This window comes from Oncorhynchus gorbuscha, linkage group LG21 (genome assembly GCF_021184085.1).
Source record: "Oncorhynchus gorbuscha isolate QuinsamMale2020 ecotype Even-year linkage group LG21, OgorEven_v1.0, whole genome shotgun sequence".
NCBI lineage: Eukaryota > Metazoa > Chordata > Actinopteri > Salmoniformes > Salmonidae > Oncorhynchus > Oncorhynchus gorbuscha.
The window spans coordinates 35,280,695-35,301,837 of NC_060193.1; the positions used below are offsets into that span (position 1 = coordinate 35,280,695).

The 21,143-nt window shown below is 42.3% G+C and overlaps 3 non-coding genes across 3 annotated transcripts; 2 read left to right on the plus strand and 1 right to left on the minus strand.

Moving 5' to 3' along the window:
- The first annotated feature begins 3,305 nt into the window (after nt 1-3,305).
- On the plus strand, nt 3,306-3,377 carry trnap-agg. The gene has a single exon. It is a non-coding gene; the product is annotated as a tRNA-Pro (tRNA).
- A 287-nt stretch (nt 3,378-3,664) lies between these two features.
- On the minus strand, nt 3,665-3,736 carry trnag-ucc. Its single transcript has one exon. It is a non-coding gene; the product is annotated as a tRNA-Gly (tRNA).
- Nucleotides 3,737-4,728: 992 nt separating this feature from the next.
- trnap-agg lies at nt 4,729-4,800 on the plus strand. Its single transcript has one exon. It is a non-coding gene; the product is annotated as a tRNA-Pro (tRNA).
- Nucleotides 4,801-21,143: the final 16,343 nt, after the last annotated feature.

The following is a 21,143-nucleotide window of genomic DNA, read 5'->3' on the forward strand; positions in this document are numbered from 1 at the left end:
CCCATAGTTTTTAACAGTTCTAAGTTTCGTTTAATTATACTGCACCCTTCTGATACTGTACCATTGTCAAATAACTGTTTACACGTGGACATATTCCAAGTCAGGGTCATATTCTTATCCCAGTCTGACCCTTTTCCCCATAGGTCTCCCCATGGTTCATCCTGTTGTGGCCACATTAGCTTTATGGCCCATTCCTTATACCCTCCCATCAGCCACCGGGTGGTCACGGGTTCAAGGGTATATCTAGCCCAATCCGCTAGAGAGGGATCTGTTCGAAGGGTCTGATCCCTGGTGCCAGCTATATCCCCTTGGTTTACATGGAATTTAATGCCTCCATAGCATGCTAATTGTACGTATCCTCCGGTTAACGGAGTGGGGTCTAACGGCCGTTTATCCCATCCCATTGCTATTGGGTCAAATGTTTTGGACACCGTGGTACTCTTTATACTAGTGCTGGCTTCAAAGTTTATAATGACTGTTTTTTTCATTATTAATACATTCCTAATCATTTTTTCCATGGTTGTATTCCATTTCTGTAGCATTAATCCCTGCATCCATATAAGGGTATCAGTGTTCAATCTTCCTATTGGGGGGAAACTGTATCCAAATTGATGCACATGTTCCATTTTGTCCTGTGTTCTTATATGTTTTAAAATACCTCCTCCAGCCAATACTCTGGAGTGGCAAGCGCCCTGTGCATTTACCATGTCTACACATTTTTGGTTTGCGTTCTCATTCCTGCCTGAGAAGGCCGGGGCTACCCCCAGCCTTCCAGGTGAAGGATAATGTCCCCCTGACCATCTATGGAAGTGGGGGATTCCTGATTCTTTCAATATGCCATGGGCTGAGATGCAATGGTATCGTGCCCAGGCCTCAGTTTTATTCGCGGGGGGTCTAACCCATTGGTCATAATACTGTTGGGCGGTCTTCCCTCTTTTCCTTTAGAACGGGTTATTTGGTTCTTGTCCCCAGTTCCATAATGGGGCTTTAGCACACATTCTTTGGGCCATGTCAAGGCTCTGTTGATCATTTTCTTTCAAACTCCTAAGGTCTAGTGCTGTCCATGGGGTTGACCTGGGATAGGCCAACCCTGGGTTTGTATTATTCTGTGTTGTAAGGCATACCCATCCTGAGCTGGAATACTTCATTGGTTTTTCTCCTGGCCTGGCAGAGTGGGGGATGTCATGTCCCCACACTCCATATTCCATCCGGTGGAATCTATCTAATGGGCCACTAGTAAATCCTGGATACTTATAGGTTCTATTTTTTGCATATGTTAAAATAATCCCCTTCCTTCCTCCCAGTATTCTATTATCCCATGAGGAGGAATTTCCAGGGTGTAGGTATAACACTATATCATTCAACCATTTAGCTTCAGGGCTTGGTCCTGTAATTCGCCTCTGTGTGCTGCGCCTTACGCGGTACCTGGAGCTATTCCCTTTCAGACATAATATATTTAAGCCCCCTTGATCCATACCCTGTTTTAGGCCCTCAGGGTGTGTTAGGTTAAGTTCTGTTTTTTCGTGCGCCAGTGTGGTCAGGGGGGCCACTTCCCTTTTAGCTCGCTCTAGGGTGCTAATCTTGTTTTCGCCTGGTTCACGGGATGTCGTTATTGCTGAACTTGCAGATGCATGACTTGCAGATGCATGATTTGCAGATGCATGACTTGCTGATGCATGACTTGTGGTCATGCTATTTTTGCTCATCCGAGGCAAACGCGTTGTTTTCGTCCTCTTAGGCCTGGCCGAGGTGTTGGAAGTTAAACTGTGGCACTCAACACTTTCCCAAGGTGAACTGGCCATACTTTGATCATAGATAAATTTGATCTCCGCTATATTCTCTGCATTACCCAGCTGTCCCCTCCACTGGCCGCCTTTATATGAATTCATATATTGTCCATTTTCACATGTCTGATTAACCAGTACTGGTCCTTTATTTATATTTACTATATACCCTTGGAGTGTGTTACTGGTCACTAATTTCCACAACACCACTATGGTATCATTATGGTCCCAGGTCAGATCCCATTTCATAATATTATATCTCTGTTTTAACTTGACTGAAGGGTGTCCTGGACACAGTGAGTCATTTGTTATGGTGCATTGTACTGGTGTGCCCCATCTCTTTGTAAATGCTCTATAGGTTGGTATAGAGTTGGCACATTTTTCTTGGAGTATCTCTAGTCCCTGTACTAATTCTCTCTCTTGTTTTTCATACACTATCCCTAGGTTTAGTCCTATTATTATGGCGGTGGGTACTAATATTATGGTGGAAAGGATACTTACCCACCAGAACATCCCACCTTGCATTCCCTATGCCTGGTTCTATATTCTCCCAGCCTCATTTCCCTGTGGAAACAGAGGGAGACATTCTAGTTAGTTTTGTTTCCTTCTTTATTTATTTTTTTACAAATGGCGGACCTAGTATGGCCTGTGTCCCTTTGTTTAGATGTGCCCTCTCCAAGGTGTTGTGTGTCTGAGGTTAGTTTTCTTTTTATTAGGTTAATCAACCTTCTCATTTTTTCTTGTGGATCAGGTAGAGCAGCTTCATTTCTACCTCTTCCCTCTCCAGGAGCTGCTTTCCTGTCCACCAACATGTGGCACGAGTATACACAGTCCAATTTGGTTTTGGGGTCCTGGGCAAGGTGGCGGATGTAGAGAAAAATTGAGAATACCACCGTGTTCGTGAGGGTCTCCCCTTTCCAGAGAGTGGTCATGCGAAATTGTAGGTCAAACCGTTCCGAAGCTAGAGATGTTTTTGTGAGACGATCGATTATAGGTATGTCTCATGGTTTGACAAAAACCGATCTAGGTCCACCATCTTTCACTGCAGATATGGAGGGGTAACATAGGCAGTTGTGGAGGATGGAGACGGATACGCTGAGTCTCAATCTCTCTACTTGAAAACTGATCTATTTGAATGGGTATTTTCAACATTAATTTACTATGATTCACGTACCTTTGCGTCATTTGACTCAAAATAAACGAGTTCCATTCTTTTTGAAGTCTTATTTTTTCATTTTCTCCTTAAAAAAAATGATTTGATCTCATTTTGCACTATATTCATTTATAAAAACTCGTCATCAGTTAGCTGTCGCGACTGAAGAAGACAGAAAGTGAAAGACACAGCAGATGAACTACAGAAGATTTGAACTGAAGCATGGTCAAGAGTTTGGAAGACTGTCATGCTCACAAGTAAAGCACAAAACACTCACATGATGTTCAATCGTTCCAAGCACCGTGGACACGTCAATCGATATCTTCACTGACATTGCTGCAGAAAGAAAGAAAAAAGTATGGGCATAAGGCTCGTTGGTCTAGGGGTATGATTCTCGCTTAGGGTGCGAGAGGTCCCGGGTTCAAATCCCGGATGAGCCCTTTTGCAGATCCTTGAACAAGCTCAGACAGGCAGATCTTGGGCCACTGGTCGGAACGCCAACTATCACCTCTTGGGCGCAGGACAAGGATGGCTGAATGGTTTTGGCGAAGGACTGCAAATCTATTTTCATATGCACTTGTTGGTTCAACGTCGCACAACATTTATTATTTTAGATAAACTGAAGAATGTAGGAACAATTCTAACTGCCACGAACAACGATAATGATTCAAATGTAATACACTTGAAATGACATCCAGCCCCTAAAACAAATAAATTTCTCATGCTCTGCATTGGCCGGGAATCAAACCTGGGTCAACTGCTTGGAAGGCAGCTATGCTCACCACTATACCACCAATGCTATGTGCAGGTTATTAGCAACATGGAGACATCGACTCATATCTTGACCGTCATTTTTGTGGAAAGTGATAATTCTTTGACCAAACGGATCGTTGGTTTAGGTGTATGATTATGGCTTAGGTTGTGAGAGGTCCCTGGTTAAAACATCTATCATTTTAATCAGTACAGGTTACCTTCAGATTAGGCCCGTGACACTTGTGGGGAACGTAGGGCAAAACGGAGAACATTGCGACAAGTGGGTCACATTACTTTGAAGCCCAAAGATTTTGGATTCTACAAACAGAAGTTGGCACATAGACTGTTCTGACTTCAGACGAGTCTCCTGACACTTGTGGGGGATGATGAGAAAAATTGAGAATACCACCGTGTTCGTGAGGGTCTTCCCTTTCCAGAGAGTGGTCATGCGAAATTGTAGGTCAAACGGTTCCAAAGCTAGAGATGTTTTTGTGACACGATCGATTATAGGTATGTCTCATGGTTTGACAAAAACCGATCTAGGTCCACCATCTTTCACTGCAGATATGGAGGGGTAACATATGCAGTTGTGGAGGATGGAGACTGATACGCTGATACGTCTCAATCTCTCTACTTGAAAACTGATCTATTTGAATGGGTATTTTAGACATTAATTTACTATGATTCAAGTACCTTTGCGTCATTTGACTCAAAATAAACGAGTTCCATTCTTTTTGAAGTCTTATTTTTTCATTTTCTCCTTAAAAAATGATTTGATCTCATTTTGCACTATATTCATTTATAAAAACTCGTCATCAGTTAGCTGTCGCGACTGAAGAAGACAGAATGTGAAAGACACAGCAGATGAACTACAGAAGATTTGAACTGAAGCATGGTCAAGAGTTTGGAAGACTGTCATGCTCACAAGTAAAGCACAAAACACTCACATGATGTTCAATCGTTCCAAGCACCGTGGACACGTCAATCGATATCTTCACTGACATTGCTGCAGAAAGAAAGAAAAAACTTTCGGCATAAGGCTCGTTGGTCTAGGGGTATGATTCTCACTTAGGGTGTGAGAGGTCCCGGGTTCAAATCCTGGATGAGCCTATCACTGTGCTGACTTTTGCCCAATGCCTGCAGCAAAAGCCTCTACCCCGTCTTCTGGCTGGGCAGAGTACTTTGGGACTTTGGTTACTTTGGTGTAACAAGGGCCTTGCCGTGCGGCCCTACCAACCCGTCTATTCATTCGTAGTGGCCCTTCGCGTGAGTTGGATTTGTTCCTTCGTTCACGTTGTCACTCCCTTATTGTCCGGTCTAGTATGAGGCCTTGGATAGATATACTCCTATTTAAATATTTTTAAGCGTTATGGATTCCTCCTATATTTCCTTACCCTCAAGTTATCTTTACCTATGTATATATCAATACCTAATAACAACTCCTAGTAGTTATTATGCTCGTCAGCTAGTAGTCACTCGGAAACTAGTATTGGTATATGTTTTTACTTTCTTAAAAATATATTATTGTCCACACAATGAAATATTCTTTAGTGCAATCACTTTAGAACCTATAACCAGGGTCACTTTCTGTTCAGTGAGAGTGTCAAAGGCATTTGCTCTCCAGATCGTTAATCTGGCCTAGTTGTCAAAGTTTCAAGCTTTTATTAAGTCACTCTGTTTTTTGTCTTATACACATCATTACAATTCAATAGTTATACAGTTTCTCAATACAACAATAATGCTCAATCAATCCTTAATGCTTTAAGCTATGCCAGATAATATTGCAAAACTTTAAATGCGTTAACACTTCTAACAATATTGACTAAATAGCAAAAATAGTTCAATTACCTTAAATGCTCAGCCCCTTGGTCACTTTCCCGTAATCGGTATTCTCGCAGCTATGACGCTAGATTCCGAATTCCAGTATTTTAATACACTTACAACTCTGTGTATGGACTCAATATATTGTAACTGGTATTTTGCTGTTTCCTTGTATTGCCAATCACATCTGTACCTGATATCTCACTGAGTGACCGCCACTTTGTCTGTATTCAAGAGGTGTTTAGACCTCTGTGTTTCGTAGACTCAGTCTCAGGGTCACCAAATTCAACCAAGTATATTCAGATAGTGTTCCAATAAGTACTTAGCCAAAATAATCCAATCTTCTAATATTGTTATAGTCTAACAAAAAGCGTATATCCTAATACTATTCACTTCCAACTCAGTGTATAGACTCAATATATTGTAACTAGTATTTTGCTGCTTCCTTGTATTGCCAATCACATCTGTACCTGATGTCTCACTGAGTGACCGCCACTTTGTCTGTATTCAAGAGGTGTTTAGACCTCTGTGTTTCGTAGACTCAGTCTCGGGGTCACCAATTAATCTTAGGCCTGTGTGTTAAACGGAAGCTTCCTATTATTACCCTTTAAGGTCATGCACTACTGACTCTCACATTGCTGCTTCCGTGTTACTGTTGGCTGATTCTACTCAATCATACCAGCTGGTTGTTTCTACCACTGGAGGTGGCGTAGGAGGTATGTCGAGCGTAAGCTGGGAGAAGTCTATGATAGGTATCTCCTCTGCTTCTCTCTGTTGTCCAGTTTCTGCAGGTGCGGTCCATGGTTCCATGAGGTCCCGTGAATGCCCTGTGTTGTTGTCCCCATTGCTTGATGGAGTGGGCAGATTCTTTTCATCTCTTGTCACACCCTCTCCAGCATCTGAACACTCCTTTCTCTTAGTTCCTCGCCTCATTATTCCCCCTTCATAGCATACCTCTAACATTAGCCCATCTATTCTCTGTATCATGCCATAGCTAACCTCCTGCCCGTCTTCCATCTTCAACCAATACCTACTCTTGAGGTACTGACTGTCCTCCGTTACGGATCTAGCAGTTATTCTGCCGTACAATAGAATGTTTACATATGACCCAGATTCGTTTCATCTCTTGTCACAACTTAATGGTTATTTTCAATGCAATCGTGGTTTTACTTTTTCTTTTAGGGTTTAACAAGGTTTCTCACCAATGACTTTAGATGTGGCCAGTTCGATTACCCTGCAGACTTTAAGAGTGTCTTCAGAATATGGCCATTTTGACATGAATTTAAAAATGCCTCAGATAGGACCAAAAAAGTGTCTGGAGCTATCCGTCAGGGTAAGAGTGACAACAGGTTTCCACATGTGAAAATGGGGGAAATCTTAATGGTTATTCATGAGAATCGTGTTGTTGTATTGTTGGGTGTATCATGCGATCTCACCTGAAATCTGTGGCTTGACTACAAACCTGTAACCTATGCTACTGTGGCCTATAGAGATAGAAGGATGGATAACCACGTGTGTAAAGGTGTTTGGTGGGATCCTATCCCAAATGGACAACTAATCCCTTTGTACTTGTGGAGATCTGTTAGGATATGATTGGTATAAGAAACACGACTAAACTTCCACCTCCGGAGGGGTCAAGAAAGTTCAATTTCGTTGTCTGCAGGATTCGAAACAGCGCAGGAAGATCCTAATGGATTTCTAGTCCATCGCCTTAACCACTAATCCACGACAACAGGCTTGTCAGCAGTGAATGGGCCACCAGCCTACAGAAAGTGATAATTTTACAACTGAAAGATAATGCAGTAACTCATTAACTCATTATGCAATAACATGAATTGTTCCCCTGATTCATTTGTTATTAAGTACAGCTGCTTTCTTATTTTCCTTGATCTTTGCTCAGGTCCAGAAGGTTTGCATTTGAGAGTGTTTATTATAAATTGTTATTTCATCAGCTTATTATTACTGCTTTGCAGCATGACTTCTGAGAGCAACTAAACAGCTGTCAGAAGTGGGATTTGAACCCACGCATCCATGGGAGACTGCGCCTTAGCGCCTTAGACCGCTCGGCCATCTTGCCTACAGCACAGTACCTGGGTATCGGGTTAAAGAGTATGGGGTAAAAGTAGAAATAGGCACAGCCTTCTAAAATCACCACAGAGACCAGTAAATTTATGCACGATACCGACTTGCACTTTCAGTAGTCATTTGTTTTTATCAATGAAAAACTTCAGTCATTGATTTAACCTCAATATGACCTTAAATGGAAAAGAGTAGTAAATCGTCATTGAATGAACGCTAAACAGGCCTCAGAATATGGCCATTCTGATATAAATGATCAAATTCCTCAGATAAGACCGAAAACGTGTATGGAAATATCAGCAATCATCAGGGTAAGAGTGACAACAGGTCCACATGGGGGAAATCTTAACAAATGGCTTAATGGGTATTTTCAACGCAATCGTGTTATTATTTATTTTTTCGGTTTTAACAAGGCAGCTCACCTGTGACCTGTGGCTTGACATTAGATGCAGCGACTTCGATTACCCTGCAGACGATATTTTTGTTCTTCCCGCCAATACAATCCACTGACAACGACCGACGAGTTGTGCGTTCCGAGATGCTTTTTGTTATTCGCCTGTTTGTGGCCCGCCTGTGAAATTGCGTTATTCTTGCAATTCTCTTTCAGCCTCTCATCAACTAGCTGTTTTTGCAGAATATTAAAAATACGATAGTTATTCACTACTCATATTAACAAGGTGTCATTTACATTACCTTAGATCATTTATTTTTCAACTGGATTTTACAACGGTGCATGACATGCAGGCGCTAAAAAGTTGTCAGGAGTGGGTTTCAAACCATGCCTATAGGGGAGTCTGCGATCTGAATGACTTAATGATTATTTTCAATGCAATCATGTTTTTACTTTTTCTTTTAGGGTTTAACAAGGTTTCTCACCAATTACTTTAGATGTGGCCAGTTCGATTACCCTGCAGACTTTAAGAGTGTCTTCAGAATATGGCCATTTTGACATGAATTTAAAAATGCCTCAGATAGGACCAAAAAAGTGTCTGGAGCTATCCGTCAGGGTAAGAGTGACAACAGGTTTCCACATGTGAAAATGGGGGAAATCTGAACAAATGGTTTAATGGTTTTCATGAGAATCATGTTGTTGTATTGTTGAGTGTATCATGGGATCTCACCTGAAATCTGTGGCTTGACTACAAACCTGTATCCTATGCTACTGTGGCCTATAGAGCTAGAAGGATGGATAACCAGGTGTGTAAAGGTGTGAGGTGGGATAGATGGCATGCAGTCCTATCCCAAATGGACAACTAACCCCATTGTACTTGTGGAGATCTGAGAGGATGTGATTGGTATAAGAAACACGACTAAACTTCCACCTCAGGAGGGGTAAAAAAATTCAATTTTACATAAAACAACCAATAACATGTAAAACCAACTCAGAAATCCCTAACAAATGGATTCTTGATTAAAACAAATCTCCTAGACTAAATCCAGTACAAGTCAGCTACTCAGTAAACATAGTCTCTGTGACCCGTAAATGTGTTTTTTTTACCTCAGCTAGCATCAAGCTAACATATACTCTCACTCAATGTAAATCACCTTCTTCTCTCACTCAGTTCGACACAAAGCCAAAACAAAACCTTTCCTAACGTGATAATATCTTGACAAAGTTGTTAAATAGCATGGTATTACATATTGTGTATATATTTGAACGTTTGAAGTGCTGTTACATACCTATAATAGTAAAAGAACAGACACAGTTTTACCTCTGTAAAGTTCTGGTCCTTATTCTGCAGAATGGTGAGCGCTTGGCCAAAACTAGCTGTTTCTCCTGCTACAACAGTGCAACAACGCCATCTATTGGCCTGATGGACTGCTGACGATAAAGTATGTAGAAAATACAATTTAGATACATTAAGACAAATACAGAAACAATTAGGGGAGATAAATAATAAATGGGTGTCTGTTTTTAGTTACTTTGTTTTCAACCCATTACACATGCACAATCGTACATGTGCATTTAAAGCATTATTAAGAACCTTGAGTGTGGAACTGCAGGGCGTTTACGCAAAAATCACATGAATTTCACATGTGAACACGGGACGTGTTCCAAAAACATGTTTTCATGTAATCTTATGTGACGATAATGTGATAACATGTAAAGCAACATGTGATTACATTAAACTACACATGAAAATGTGATCACATTGTGTTCCAAAACATGTTTTCACATGATTTCACATAAAATGTCAGTTGAAATCATGTGGTTTTTCAGTAAGGGCAGGAATATAAGATGCATTTTGATGTTATGTTTGATGTTACATGATCTTGAAAATGCAATGTTCTTTGAGGTTCTTCCATGTTCCTTTCCATGTATTTTCCATTTTATTTTCCCTCAGTCCTTTTCACTTTCCTTGGCAAAACAAGCTCTGTCCCCATCAAGACTTATTCAGCTTCTGATGGATTTTAAAACAATTCAACAAATAGTTTTATAATGAAGAGTAGACCCAACTAAACACCCTGGATTCTTTACACACACATTGAAAGGCAAAAATCTCCAATTTGGACTCATCAGACCAAAGGACAGATTTCCACCAGTCTAAGGTCCATTGCTCGTGTTTCTTGGCCCAAGCAAGTCTCTTCTTATTATTGGAGTCTGTCCTCTAGTAGTGGTTTCAATGGAGCAATTCGACCACGAAGGCCTGATTCATGCAGTCTCCTATGAACAGTGCATGTTGAGATGTGTGTGTTTCTTGAACTCTGTGAAGAATTTATTTGGGCTCCAATCTGAGGTGCAGTTAACTCTACTGAACTTATCCTCTGCAGCAAAGGTAACTCTGGGTCTTCCTCATGAGAGCCAGTTTCATCATAGCGCTTCATGGTTTTTGCGACTGCACTAGAAGAATCTTTCAAAGTTCTTGAAATTTTCCGTATTGACTCACCTTCATGACTTAAGTAACAATGTTGTTTCTCTTTGCTTATTTGAGCGGTTCTTGGCATAATATGGACTTGGTCTTTTAACAAATAGGGCTATCTTCTGTAAACCATCCCTACCTTATCACAACACATCCTATTTGCTCAAAAGCTTTAAGAAGGAAAGAAATTCCACAAATTAACTTTTAAGAAGGTACACCTGTTAATTGCAAAACATTCCAGGAGACTACCTCATGAAAAGGTTTGAGAAAATGCCAAGAGTGTGTAAAGTGGTCAAGGAAAAGGATGGCTATTTCAAAGATTCTCAAATATAAAATATATTTTGATTTGTTTAACACTTTTTTCTTACTACGTGATTCCAATTGTGCTATTTCATAGTTTTGATGTCTTCACTATTATTCTAAAATGTAAACAATTGTAAAAATAAAGAAAATCCCTTAAATGAGTAGGTGTGTCCAGACTTTTGACTGGTACTGTATATATTGTGATATTGAAAATATGTTACAATCCCAGGGTGCAAAGCTTTTGGAGACTTACCCAGAAAGACTCACAGCGTTAATCGCTGCCAACTTATCCTCTGCAGCAAAGGTAACTCTGGGTCTTCCTCATGAGAGCCAGTTTCATCATAGTAAATGGCTTCTGCAAAGCACATATACATTGTCCAATCAACATCCACACATTGATTTCATTCTTCGGGTCTTTATTCAAACACAAACACACTTGGAATAAAATGCTCTTTCAGTGTGTTGTTGCAGGATGTGCAATGTTCAAAAGAGTGAGAGAGATTAGCATTAATGTTTGTGTATGTGTGTGGGTTCAAGTTTCGACAGTCGTACATATGCAAATAGGCAAGATTGTAAATTTCAGGACCATGGACAGCAGCAATATTGGCATAGCGATATCTGTCATTCAGCACCACATGACAGTAAACAGCAGCCATCTCGTGTGAGGTTGGCACTGGGGAAATTCCATGTAATGAGAAACAAGGCCTAGGAGGCAAAAACACTGAAGGAGAAGACTCCCACAGGAACTCTATGCTAAACTGTTCTGCCACATTCATTTCAAATGTTACATATTTCGATTTGTAAATAATAGGGAATGCATCTGCAAATAAATGAAACTGATTATTCAAACGACACTACAGCTTTAGTGTGTCTGTGCATCATAGGTACAATTGTAAGAAATTCCGTTCTCAAATTTCTGGTTAATGTGAGAAGCAAAATGATAAACACCTGTTAGACGATTACAATGCGGACTGTCATGCATTTTTACTATTACCAACAAGACAACGAAGTGATACATGTCATGGAGACTTACAACGGATACTTTCCAAACACCAAAAGTTCCCATGCTGAGCGATACTGTTTAATACACTATTATTAATACAATCCAAGTCATACGTTTATTGTCATTCATACTCTTATTTTTAACCAAATATCTTTTCAAAAGTATCCATTGTGTCAATTCCGAGCTTGGAAAAATATTGGAATAATGTGCTTAAGGGGACTGACACTCAAGCCGCACAACAGGATCACACAACAACCACATTTACAATTGACAATCATTGCTTTAAATGGATGTGGTCAATAGATTTGTATAGGCATATATAAACAATGTATTTAACTTGTAAACCAAGGTTGGATTAGTTGGTCTAAGCAACATGCACCTAGATAATCGGGTCATGAATCTGGACGGGCTCCTACATCCTCATATACACATTATGACATAATAAAGAGTTTAATGTTTCACGAAATAAAGACATAGAAGCATACCCAATTATACAGGTTCTACACATTCCATTTCTCCATGGCAATAGAATGTAAACATTCTATTTTGCGGCAAACATCGCCAACAACTCAATTCTAAGTGCAGCATATTGGAGGACTCCAGCCATTGATCATTTGCGACTTTAAGTCATTCCTGTTATCTCTAGAGCATCTCGTATATCTATAGCGCTGCATTTCTTCCCCATCTTACCATGGATAGGGTTTGGTGCATTCCGGAGTTCACTTATGGTCCCACAAAGGTAAACTTAGGAGAAATACATTTTAGCATACTGTAAATGCCTGTGCATAATGTGCATAACAAAGCATCATTATTTTCATGATCTTCAAAGGAATTATGTAGAAGCAGCCTTTATTTTCAGACTCTGCAGGCCTGCTGGGAGGAAACATATTACAATAAACAGGTAAGATTCATCCCACAAAAACATAAACAACAGAAAGAGAGTTGTATTTCAAGACAGTTTAGAGAAGGTGGTCATAATAGTTCTTCCTATCACTTGCAAATTGTGAGGCATGAGCAGTTGTGAAATGTTGCGAGAGGCCCTTCTGAAAGCACATGATATGGTATTTCGTGGCACGGTCTCACACCTTACCTCATCTTGTAGAAGAAGCTCATGGTCCATTATCTGCTGCTCCAGAGTCAAGGCCAGGTCCCGCCCCATGTCACCACGGAGCACATGAGCAACTGGCTGGTGTCTCAGGGCAAAAAATCCCTTAGGGAGAGGTGAGTACCACGTCAGCACTCACCTTCACTGCCATTCCCTGCCACCAGCAGCACTCCAGGAGATGTGGGTAAAATAAACAACAGAAAAATCAGAAGCTAGGAAAGTTGAATTGCTCTGTGTTTTATTTGAAGGGTGTGGAATGAAACCCTGGAGGAGGGAAACGACCTCGCTCGGCTGGTAAGAGAATGAGAGTTAGAGACATACCACAAGTTAGTGAGCTCTACTAGCCTTTCAACAACGAGTAAGCACAGCAGAATAGATCTGTTGTGAAATTACACTAATGCGACTTCCTGTTTCATACTGCAGGCCTGGGAAGTAAACACTTGCCTAAAAATGATGAACATAGAGCACGAGGCTTTCTGCAAGCTCCGCCGCTCCATGCACCCCACCTCGCCAGCTGACATGTGAGTTCCATGTACTGCCCTGCATATGACTTGATCCATTTATCTACACATCTGGAACTACGCAGAAACAGACTAAGACAGTGTTCTCTGTGAGCACATTGCACATTGTTTAGCGTTGTCTTCTCCTTTTTGTTGATTTCAGAGATCCTAAGTTCCACAGCATCGTTGAAAGAGCTGTGAGGAGCATTCTGGACAAGCAGTCCAATGAGCCCCGTAGCAACCTGCCCATCTCAGGTGGTGGTGGAGGTGGTGCCCAGGCTCCTCCTGGCCCTGTGGCTTCAGCCAGAGGAAGGCCATTCAGAGCACCCAATCCTTATAAGTGGGATGGCCGTGGGCATGGTGGCGGCCGTAGTGGAGAAGCTCTCCTGCATGTTAAAGGACCCTTCCCCTCACATCCCTTTCTTCCGGGCTGCTGCTTTTGACTCTGTGCGGTCGATCCTCGGGAGAATCAGTCAGTCCTTCTCCACAGATGACCTGCAGAGCCCTTTTTATACGAGATCTGTCTGTGCCTTTGTGGCGGACGAGGTGCAGAGCTGCTTCCAGCCCCCTGCAGCCACCCTACCAGTACCCCCTGTCCTCGCGGTGGCCGTTTCCACCACACTACCAGCTGACATCCAAGCAGGTGAGTAGCAATGATAGAGAACACTCTGACAGATGCCTGTTCTGATGACATCTTGGTGCCTTGTAGAAGTAGAGCTCATCAGCTGTTGTCACCCATAATATAGACCCGGCTTCATCCCACCTGGAGGTTGAGGACATCACCCCTAACACAGAGGCAAATCAGGCCTCTTCCCACCTGGAGGTTGGAGACAGCACCCCTAACACAGAGGCAGACCCGGCAACTTCCCACCTGGAGGTTGTGGACATCACCACTAATACAGAGGCAGATCCGGGTTCTTCCCACCTGAATGTGGTGAACATCACCACTAACACAGAGGCAGATCTGGCTTCTTCCCACCTGGAGGTTGTGGACATCACCACTAACACAGAGGGAGATCTGGGTTCTTCCCACCTGGAGATTGTGGACATCACCCCTAATACAGAGGCAGATCCGGATTCTTCCCACCTGAATGTTGTGGACATCACCACTAACACAGAGGCTGATCTGGCTTCTTCCCACCTGGAGGTTCAAGACACCACCACTAACACAGAGGCAGATCCGGGTTCTTCCCACCAGGAGGTTCAGGACATCACCACTAACACAGAGACAGATCCGTCTTCTTCCCACCTTGAGGTTGAGGACATCACCCCTAACACAGAGGCAGATCTGGGTTCTTCCCACCTGGAGGTTCAAGACATCACCACTAACACAGAGGCAGATCCGGCTTCTTCCCACCTGGAGATTGTGGACATCACCCCTAACACAGAGGCAGACCTGGCATCTTCCCACCTGAATGTTGTGGACATCACCACTAACACAGAGGCTGATCTGGCTTCTTCCCACCTGAATGTTATGGACATCACCACTAACACAGAGGCAGATCTGGCTTCTTCCCACCTGGAGGTTCAAGACACCACCACTAACACAGAGGCAGATCTGGGTTCTCCCCACCTGGAGGTTGAGGACATCACCACTAACACAGAGGCATATCCGGGTTCTTCCCACCTCAATGTTGTGGACATCACCCCTAATACAGAGGCAGACCCGGCATCTCCCACCTGAATGTGGTGGACATCACCCCTAATACAGAGGCAGATCTGGCTTCTTCCCACCTGAATGTGGTGGACATCACCCCTAATACAGAGGCAGATCTGGCTTCTTCCCACCTTGAGGTTGAGGACATCACCACTAACACAGAGGCAGATCTGGCTTCTCCCACCTGGAGGTTGAGGACATCACCACTAACACAGAGGCAGATCTGGGTTCTTCCCACCTGGAGGTTGTGGACATCACCTCTAACACAGAGGCAGATCTGGGTTCTTCCCACCTGAATGTTGTGGACATCACCCCTAATACAGAGGCAGAGCCCATCTCTTCCCTCTTGGAGGTTGTGGACGTCACACCTGAAGAAAGAACTCTCACGATGGCCGTCTTCGCCACTCTGCCAACTGACATCCAAGCAGGTGAGTAACACTTAGAGAGCACTCTGACAGGTGCCATTTGTCATGACATCTTAGCAGAACCTTTCAACTGGCCAGTGTTTAGAAGCTACTATTTGCATTTGTTTACATCCTGATCCTTTTTTTTCCCTTTCCAGAGGATGTTGCTGTGGTCATTCCGGATGTCACCCCACACGTCACCAAGGACGTAACACTGGATGTTCCATGCAGAGCTAGGAAAGGGCAGTCCTGCAATTGTTTTGCAGGCTTTGGAGTGCAGTGTGCTGCTGCGCCTGCCACAAGGAAGAGGAGGAACAATATTAATTATTCATCACACCTGCAGAAATGGGATTGAACCATAGACCATTAACTTATTCGCATTTTAATTGAACTCAATTCTGCTTTTCTTCTGTTTACTACTTAATTTCAGAACTTTTCTATAAACTTTCACTTTGCAAGTGTGGAGTAGGTTGTGTAAATAAGTGGGAAACATCCCAATTTTAATGCTTTGAATAATTTACTTTGTACATTTAAAAAAATATGTATTATTTCACAACAAAAAACGGACGTTGAGGTGCAATCAAAAAATTTGAATCACCATAGAAAAGGAAAAAGCCCAACTCTTGCTCACTATAAAAAATGCATTGTTTTATTCAAGCAAGATTAAAAGATTAACGTTTCGGCCGATTCTATGATGATATGCAAAGTTGTGTTTGCCCAGTAAAAGAGTGACCATGGACACCCTGGTTCTTGAGGGTTGAAGACAGTGAAAAATGATCATAAAGTAAATGGGACTTTTCAATTATTGAATAAAAACCTTTAATGAACATGAATTTAAATACAATTGACTTGAGGATTAGAGCAGGCAGGCTGACTGGCTAGCCTTGAAAGCCCTCTGCCTCTACATCTGTGTGGTTCATCTCAACCAAGAGCTTGTGTGGGTTGTCTTTCTCTCTGTGGGTGTGAATCACTATGACCTCTCCCTCTGCCTGCCATTTGGCTGATCAGAAGCCTTCTGCTCTTTCTTGCTCACATGAACAGGAGGAATGGCCTCTGGGGTAACCTCCTCTATCGAATGCCTCTTCCACCTCCTCTTTCGGACTGTGTTCGACTGAGGTCACTCGTTCTCTCTCCCTGGGTGTTGGATAGTTCATCCTCCTCTGTGTCTTTGTGAGGGTGGAGGGAGTTATCCTGTTCCGGCTCCCTCTACGGGTGTGCACTGTAATCTCTTTCGGTGTGTTGAGGAGTTCAGTGGTTTTGGAGGGAATCTGAAGTTCGATCTCTAGCGGTGAGTGTGGGGTCTGTCCCGTGATGGTGTCTCCCTCCCTCCTGAGGAGGAGCCACTGAGACATGTGATGAGGCCAAGGAAGATCACTCTGCAAGGACGGGATAGGACAGATCACAACACTGCTGCTCATTCATATTCAAACACACCTCAGATTACGGACACAAACATAAACTTACCTGTACATATCAGAATCATACATTCGACAGCCACCTCTTCCCCCACATGTATTGATCCCCCACCTCAAACATGAGTCAATTCCAGATGCTGGAATGGTGCTGGAATGCAGGTCCAGTAGGGCCTAATATGTAATGATGTGATGTGTACCCCATATCCTGTGTGTGTGTTGATGTTTTTGTAATTTTATTGAACTTTTATTTAAACAGGGAGTCACAATGAGATTAAACATCTATTTTACCACAGTGCCCTGTAAAAGCTGTAAAAGTTGTAGTCATATTGAACAACTACCAGAGAGAACCTTCTCTACATAGGGATTGCATTTTTTCCATACATCAAAATAATACTTTTTTGTCAATCAGCCATTACTTATTTAGATAAGGCCTCAACAAGGCCCCAGTTAATGGTTGAAAAATAACTTATTTACACTGAGTGTATAAAACATTAAGAACACCTGCTCTTTCCATGACATATGCTGACCAGGTGAATCCAGGTTAAAGCTATAATCCCTTATGGATGTCACTAGTTAAATCCACTTAAATCAGTATAGATAAAGAAGAGGAGACAGGTTAAAAAAATATTGTAAGGCTTGAGACAATTTAGACTTGGATTGTGTATGTGTGCCATTCAGAGGGTGAATGGGCAAGACAAAATATTTCCGTGCCTTTCAACGGGGCATGGTAGTCGGTGCCAGGGGTACCAGTTTGTGTCAAGAACTGCACCGCTGCTGTTTTTTTTACGCTCAACAGTTTCCCGTGTGTATCAAGAATGGTCCACCACTCAAAAGACATACAGCCAACTTGACACAATTGTGGGAAGCATTGGAGTCAACATGGGCCATCATCACTGTGAATGTTTTGTACACTCATGTTTTGTATTCGGTACCAGCACATTAATAGTATTGGTACCGTGTTCTTGCTGTAACCTGTAAAGCTGGAGCAGCCTGCGAGGCAGGGGAGGTGTAGGTGATGCCATTGTCTGAACACACAGGGTCCCACTCCCCAGCCAAGCAGGAGCAGTCTCTGTTACACTCTGACAACAGGCTGCCATCGTACACCAGGGGACATGGGGGACAGAGAAAATGGCTGGTAATAATGTTTAAATAATTGATTAAATAATTGTTGCTGAACTATCATTGACACAGGCACAGTGTTTTTGTTTTTGCAGAATATTAAAAATACGATAGTTATTCACTACTCATATTAACTAGGTGTCATTTACATTACCTAAAGTCATTTATTTTTCAACTGGATTTTACAAAGGCGCATGACATGCAGGCGCTAAAAAGTTGTCAGGAGTGGGTTTCAAACCATGCCTATAGGGGAGTCTGCGACCTGAATGACTTAATGGTTATTTTCAATGCAATCGTGTTTTTACTTTTTCTTTTAGGGTTTAACAAGGTTTCTCACCAATGACTTTAGATGTGGCCAGTTCCATTACCCTGCAGACTTTAAGAGTGTCTTCAGAATATGGCCATTTTGACATTAATTTAAAAATGCCTCAGATAGGACCAAAAACGTGTCTGGAGCTATCCGTCAGTGACAACAGGTTTCCACATGTCAAAATGGGGGAAATCTTAGGAAATGGCTTAATGGTTATTCATGAGAATCATGTTGTTGTATTGTTGAGTGTGTCATGGGATCTCACCTGAAATCTGTGGCTTGACTACAAACCTGTAACCTATGCTACTGTGGCCTATAGAGCTAGAAGGATGGATAACCAGGTGTGTAAAGGTGTGAGGTGGGATCCTATCCCAAATGGACAACTAATCCCTATGTACTTGTGGAAATCTGAGAGGATGTATAAGAAACACGACTAAACTTCAACCTCCGGAGGGGTCAAGAAAATTCAATTTCTTTGTCTGCAAATGTACGGTCCCTTACTAGACGTCCTAAATCGTTTGTAAAATTCGCGGACGGCGTCGGGCCGAGCGGAAGGGCCGGACCTACCGGGATGTCATCAAATGAACTTTGTCGGACATTCGGTTTCCGTTTTATAAAATAATCAATTTTTGGTCATTTTTCCGCTGTCCCGGAAAATCCCACAAGAGGGCATAAGCAATCATATTGGGATTGGACAAAACATCACGAATCACGACGGGGCCTTATCTCGAAAATGGTGGTGGTTTTGATGGTTTTTGAGTTATGGCCATTTATCCACTTCACATCAAAGTCAAAGAGCCTCCGTTGTCAATAAAAAAAGAACCAGCCATTTATCTATCGTCATTTAAGAGAAATCGTACAATGACAGATTGGTGATGTTCAAAGATAGGTGGGTTTTTTTTTCAATGGTTACAGATCCAGTTGCAGGGTGTTCATACGAATCTTTTTAAAGTGTGCTGCGGAGCTCTGCGAGATTTCTGTGATTTTCTATGATTTTTGAAATAACACACACTCACTAAACCCTCCGTAAATAACTCAGTTCTTAACGTAAAGATTTAAAACTCAGGATTCTGTAAAGGCATACCCCAATCATGATATGAGTTTATTTATAGCTTCCTGTGCCAACCGGAAGTGCCTTAAATAGTGTCACAGTGGCAGTTTCCAAGGGTTAAAAAGGTCAGATCTTTTCAAAACTTCATATGTGTGATTAGGCAACCCCCATAAACTGTAAGTCAGTAATTTCTCCCAACAGATGTCAAAGAATAGCTCTCTCTCACACACACACACACACACAGAAACACACACACAGCAAGGATGGAGTGACAAAGTGCGGTGCTTAATGACACACAAAGCCTACAATGGCATTTCCATATTCTCTAGGCGGTGCCGAGTACAACGAGATGCCCCGCTTGACCGTAGCTCGCTCGGTCTAAGCACAGCGACCATTAAAAAAGTAGGCCCAAAATGAAGCCTGCCCCACAACGTCATTTGCTTTTGGGTGACAGTGAGAGAACCGTTAGGGTGAGAAGCACAATTTGACCTCAGGTACGTTCCTGAGGTCCTCCCGATCCGTGCAAGCCTAACCCTGACCGTGTGGCATTAACCCTTAATAGTTAAAAGAAGGTGTTTACTTGCAAAAAAATACGATAGTTATTCACTAAAGAGTTTGCATTGACTTCTCTCCCCATAGGAATACATTGCCTGCACCTCTAAATTCAACCTGAAGCCTATGTGGGTTATGAATGCCTTATGAACCTGTCTTCTATGACAGTCCATCAGACCACTATGAGGTCTTCCTGTGTCGAGTCTAAGCTTCCTGGAGCAACCGGAAGTGGTTAAATTTACCCAAAAGGTGTTTTGATGTACATAACCTTCAAAGGTGAAAATGACTACATTCAAACCTGTGTAGATCAGTCAATTCTTAACTTAAAAACTTAAAACTCAGGATTCTGTAATTTTCTATGTCAATCAAGACATGTGTTTACCTATAGCTTCCTGTGCCAACCGGAAGTGCCTTTAATTGGGTCACACTGTCTGTTTTGAAGGGTTAAAAAAGTCACATCTTTCCAAAACTTCATATGTGTGACTAGGTAAACCTCATGAATTGTAAATCAGTCATATCTCCCAACAGATGTCAAAGAAAAGCTCTCAAACACACACACAGCAAGGATGGAGTGAAAAAGTGCGGTGCCTAAAGACACAGAGAGCAGGCAATGGCATTACCATAATCCCTAGGCTGTGCCGAGTTCTACGAGATATCCCGCTTGAGCATAGATTGCTCGGTCTAAGCGCAGCGGCCATTAGAAAAGTAGGCCCAAAATGAAGCCTGCCCCACAACGTCCTTCTGTAGCTCAGTTGGTAGAGCATGGCGCTTGTAACGCCAGGGTAGTGGGTTCAATCCCCGGGACCACCCATACGTAGAATGTATGCACACATGACTGTAAGTCGCTTTGGATAAAAGCGTCTGCTAAATGGCATATATTATTATTATTATCATTTGCTTTTGAGTGACAGAGAGAGAACCGTTAATGTGAGAAGCACAATTCGACCTCAGGTACGTTCCTAAGGTCCCCCCGATCCGTGCAAGCCTAACCTTGACCCTGTGGCATTAACCCTTAATAGTTAAAAGAAGGTGTTTACTTCAAAGAGTTTGCATTGACTTCTCTCCCCATAGGAATACATTGCCTGCACCTCTAAATTCAACCTGAAGCCTATGTGGGTTATGAATGCCGTATGAACCTGTCTTTGGTAACAGTCTATCAGGCCAGTATGAGGTCTACCTGTGTTGATTCTAAGCTTCCTGGACCAACCGGAAGTGGTTAAAATCACCCTAAAAGTGTATATCCATACCCTGCCTGCAGTTTGATAGACATAGT